Source organism: Salvia splendens, chromosome 3 (assembly GCF_004379255.2).
Source record: "Salvia splendens isolate huo1 chromosome 3, SspV2, whole genome shotgun sequence".
NCBI classification, from domain to species: domain Eukaryota; kingdom Viridiplantae; phylum Streptophyta; class Magnoliopsida; order Lamiales; family Lamiaceae; genus Salvia; species Salvia splendens.
Window position 1 is genome coordinate 17469049 of NC_056034.1, and position 6008 is coordinate 17475056.

A 6008-nucleotide genomic window follows, 5' to 3' on the forward strand; every position below is an offset into this window, starting at 1 on the left:
AACTATCATTCTATGCAATAAACCTAACATATATCATTTTATCAGTCAGTCAAAAGTATCATTTTATCAACTCAGAGTATCATTCTATCCGGCAAAACTATCATTCTATGCAATAAACCTAACATATATCATTTTATCATTTTATCAGTCAGTCAAAATTATCATTTTATCAACTCAGAGTATCATTCTATCCGGCAAAACTATCATTCTATGCAATAAACCTAACATATATCAATTTATCATTTTATCAGTCAGTCAAAAGTATCATTTTATCAACTTAGAGTATCATTCTATCCGGCAAAACTATCATTCTATGCAATAAACCTAACATATATCATTTTATCATTTTATCAGTCAGTCAAAAGTATCATTTTATCAACTCAGAGAATCATTCTATCCGGCAAAACTATCATTCTTTGCAATAAACCTAACATATATCATTTTATCAGTCAGTCAAAAAGTATCATTTTATCAACTCAGAATATCATTCTATCCGGCAAAACTATCATTCTATGCAATAAACCTAACATATATCATTTTATCATTTTATCATTCAGTCAAAAGTATCATTTTATCAACTCAGAGTATCATTCTATCCGGCAAAACTATCATTCTATGCGATAAACCTAACATATATCATTTTATCAGTCAAAAGTGTCATTTTATCAACTCAGAGTATCATTCTATCCGGCAAAAACTATCATTCTATGCAATAAACCTAACATATATCATTTTATCAGTCAGTCAAAAGTATCATTTTATCAACTCAGAGTATCATTCTATCCGGCAAAACTATCATTCTATGCAATAAACCTAACATATATCATTTTATCATTTTATCAGTCAGTCAAAAGTGTCATTTTATCAACTCAGAGTATCATTCTATCCGGCAAAACTATCATTCTATGCAATAAACCTAACATATATCATTTTATCAGTCAGTCAAAAGTTTATCAACTCAGAGTATCATTCTATCCGGCAAAACTATCATTCTATGCAATAAACCTAACATATATCATTTTATCATTTTATCAGTCAGTCAAAATTATCATTTTATCAACTCAGAGTATCATTCTATCCGGCAAAACTATCATTCTATGCAATAAACCTAACATATATCAATTTATCATTTTATCAGTCAGTCAAAAGTATCATTTTATCAACTTAGAGTATCATTCTATCCGGCAAAACTATCATTCTATGCAATAAACCTAACATATATCATTTTATCATTTTATCAGTCAGTCAAAAGTATCATTTTATCAACTCAGAGTATCATTCTATCCGACAAAACTATCATTCTATACAATAAACCTAACATATATCATTTTATCATTTTATCAGTCAAAAGTATCATTTTATCAACTCAGAGTATCATTCTATCCGGCAAAACTATCATTCTATGCAATAAACCTAACATATATCATTTTATCAGTCAGTCAAAAAGTATCATTTTATCAACTCAGAATATCATTCTATCCGGCAAAACTATCATTCTATGCAATAAACCTAACATATATCATTTTATCATTTTATCATTCAGTCAAAAGTATCATTTTATCAACTCAGAGTATCATTCTATCCGGCAAAACTATCATTCTATGCGATAAACCTAACATATATCATTTTATCAGTCAAAAGTGTCATTTTATCAACTCAGAGTATCATTCTATCCGGCAAAACTATCATTCTATGCAATAAACCTAACATATATCATTTTATCAGTCAGTCAAAAGTATCATTTTATCAACTCAGAGTATCATTCTATCCGGCAAAACTATCATTCTATGCAATAAACCTAACATATATCATTTTATCAGTCAGTCAAAAGTGTCATTTTATCAACTCAGAGTATCATTCTATCCGGCAAAACTATCATTCTATGCAATAAACCTAACATATATCATTTTATCAGTCAGTCAAAAGTATCATTTTATCAACTCAGAGTATCATTCTATCCGGCAAAACTATCATTCTATGCAATAAACCTAACATATATCATTTTATCATTTTATCAGTCAGTCAAAATTATCATTTTATCAACTCAGAGTATCATTCTATCCGGCAAAACTATCATTCTATGCAATAAACCTAACATATATCAATTTATCATTTTATCAGTAAGTCAAAAGTATCATTTTATCAACTTAGAGTATCATTCTATCCGGCAAAACTATCATTCTATGCAATAAACCTAACATATATCATTTTATCATTTTATCAGTCAGTCAAAAGTATCATTTTATCAACTCAGAGAATCATTCTATCCGGCAAAACTATCATTCTATGCAATAAACCTAACATATATCATTTTATCAGTCAGTCAAAAAGTATTATTTTATCAACTCGGAGTATCATTCTATCCGGCAAAACTATCATTCTATGCAATAAACCTAACATATATCATTTTATCATTTTACGTGATATTTGGCGAAATTCAGAAATTAAATGATGGAAATGACATATTATCATTTTATCATCTCATAGTATCATTCTATCCGGCAAAACTATCATTCTATGCAATAAACCTAAAATATATCATTTTATCATTTTATATGATATTTGGCGAAATTCAGAAATTAAATGAGGGAAATGACATATTTACCCTCGCGCCTTTTTTTATCAAGTAAATCTAAGTTTGAATCTCAACCACAAGATTAGAAAATATGTGTGGTTCAGATTTGGTTATAGGGTTATTACGTGATTTAGGGGTTATCATATGATCACAACTCTTATATATATATATATATATATATATATATATATATATATATGAGCGTTATTCTCCTATTCATCCCTTAGATCCTTTATTCTTCTTAATATGGGCCGTTAGATCTCATTCATCAACGGTGCAGATGATCTGCATTATTACACTATAATGATGCATTATTAGTCGGTGTGCATTATTCAATTGAATATCTGCATTATTACACTATAATGATGCATTATTAGTCGGTGTGCATTATTCAACTGAAAATCTGCATTATTAAATGACACGTAGCACCAATCTAACCGTCGGATGACAAAATCGTGGGGCTGAGATTAAAAAGAACAATGAACAAAATATACAAAAAGGAAATGAATACATGCTCTATATATATATATAATTCACCAATCATGATTTAGATGAAGCTAATTGAGCCAAAACAAATAATTAAGTACATGCTATGCTCGCCTATTAGCAAGTCAACTTCTGGTAGGATTTGGTGGGAATTTAGTGTTATCATTTGGGGCATTGGAGGTCGTACTCAAGCAACATTCATTATTATTAATCCAATATCCCTCATTCAAGGGTTAATAAAAATATTAACAATTACAAGAATAACTAATCATAATTCCAATGACATGCATAGGAAACCAAGAACGTGTCGAAATATCAAACACAAACTTTGTAAATTTGTCATTGCAGGCATCATATCATACTCTTTAAACATATTGTGAAACATATTGTCTACTATATACATAACCAAATACATATAATTATTAATTAGTGTCACGTATATTCGCTAATAGTGTGTGTATATTGTCTTGTGTTTGGAACCGTGGCCCATAACATAAAGCTTGCTTTTGTAATAAGTCGCCTACCTAAGCAAATGAATTAAGTGTGATTGGTTGATTATAAGTAACCTTAATTACGGAATAGAAATCAAATAATGTGAAGCTCGAATAGTATTTGATGGTACGGATGATTGGCAACTTTATGTTACTTTATTTATTGAAAGAGATTTTTTAGTTCAACGAGTGGAGAACTTAACTCATTCAGGCCGGATTTAAACACCATACAACATTCATAAATTAAGCCAACGTCACATATTTATATCATACACAAATTATTGATCTCCTCACGAAGAAAAGGCAATCTTAGTTATATGCTATATGGCGGAAAAAAAGGTGGAGCTGCCACTTGTTCTAATTTATATTTATGCCTCTTAAATTAAGCTCATTTATCTGAAATTTAGTGAGGTCACAGCCGCATCTAAATAGGGGTCAAATAATATTCTCCTAGTTTACTTTGGGGAGGTACAATTATTTAAATCGGAACATCTTTGATCATCATTAACACATAATACTAGCACTAAAAATCTTCTTTCATGATACATTATTATTATTTGAACCTGTGTAAAATTACATTACCAATATTATAATGTGAAATTTAAAACTTGTATGTATTCAAAAAAGGTAATGAGATGGGTGGAAGAAGTAATGGAGAAGAAAGGGAGCAAAATATTGGAAAGATCCGTATCACTATCGAGCGGGGAATTATTCGAGTCCATGCCAGCACATTTATGGCCGTTTAAATAAATACTATTTCAGCTTGCAATTCACGCCATTCCTATCTATAATTACAAATCTACCCTCCCAAAATCAACATGACTTTTTATTTTTTGACTGTATATATAATTAGATTTTTTGAAGGCCAGGTCAAGGTGCATGGCATGGGATGGGCATCACGTGAGATCTGTCCCGACTCATTTTTCCAAGTATAAACTCAGTGTTCCTGAGAAAACCACAATTAAAGAAACAAAGAAAAATAAAAAAAAAGGAAAAAAATGTTCATATAATTATGATTGACTGGACATCTACATTTTTATTGCATTTTCCACTCTAAACACATATACCAATAATTTAATAAATTTGTTTCATCCACGGAGTACTACTATACTACTTCAAATGGTAATTAATATATTTGACGGGATTTAATTGGTTTATTATCTTGGGGGAAAAAAGGGAAAGTTCTTGACAATCTCTATGAGCCGTTACCCTAGATTAGAGCATTTTATGTAACTTAATCTGGATTTGAAGTCTCCGCAATCACAATTCTTTCTTCTTATTCAAATCAACAAGCTATTTCTTGTTCACTGCTCGAATATTCCCTGCGGTTTCTCCAACAGAAAAGATAAATTTAGGGATCAAATTCCATCTCTTTTCTCCATAATCAACTTTTTGTTTTTTATTTAATTTCGCACTCTCACAGTCACTACTTGACCAGATCATCATTATTCATTAACTTACTCTGTATGCACCTGCCATCACTAACTAAATAAGTGATGAAACTCTTCTTAAACAGACTTCATTTCAACCTTCAATTAATTAAGAGCTCTACCTAGTTTAACTAGCATAATTCATAAATCGCATAAATGGTTTTTTACATTGATGATCACATAGCTCAACACATTTAATTATAAATTTTGGGGCACCTATAAATCTCCAGAACATCACTATCATTACATAACCGTCCTTAAAAATGTTGAATCGAACTTATTCATCAAGATTTCGACCTTGTAATAAAATATGCTTTATCTTAGGGAGATTTACTGAAACTTGAACAAATGGATATACTGAAAGGCGTGAACAACACTTTCAGATCAAATCAATTTGGTGATTCTACCAATATTTGATCGGATACAATTCAGGTTTTAGAAGTTTCGTATGTTAATTCTCGATCCAACTTTGAACCAAAAAAGATCAATAAGAAGAGGCCTGAAACGAAACATCGCGTCTCTTCACGAAGCATTGCGTCTCTTCGTTTTTCTTAACTGTTTTGAACAGTTTTTTAAGGAGTTTCGAAAATTGCAAATTAGTCCTTCGACTATCAGAAATTATATTTCCTGATGAATTTTCTACACAGCAACTTTAATAAATTTTCTACACAGCAATTTGGTGGTTCGACCCCAGCCAGGGGCTGCCACCCTTTGGACCCCGCTACTCGGAGGCGCTGCCACCCTTTGGACCCCGCTACTCGGAGGCGCTGCCCCCGAACCCCCGTCTAATCATAATGAATTCAAACAAGCGTGCACTCCGCACTTCCAAACTTATATGATGTCTCATTATGATAATATTGATCAATCATGTTAATCCAATTATACTAAAGTAACCAACACTTTACAGGAAAGTAATGCACGCAGCATTTTCCGGCTAAGTTCCATTTTCAATTCGTACAATGTGATTATTCATCCCAAATTAATTACTCTAAATTTTCGGACAAATATAAACTAAGTCGCTTTATA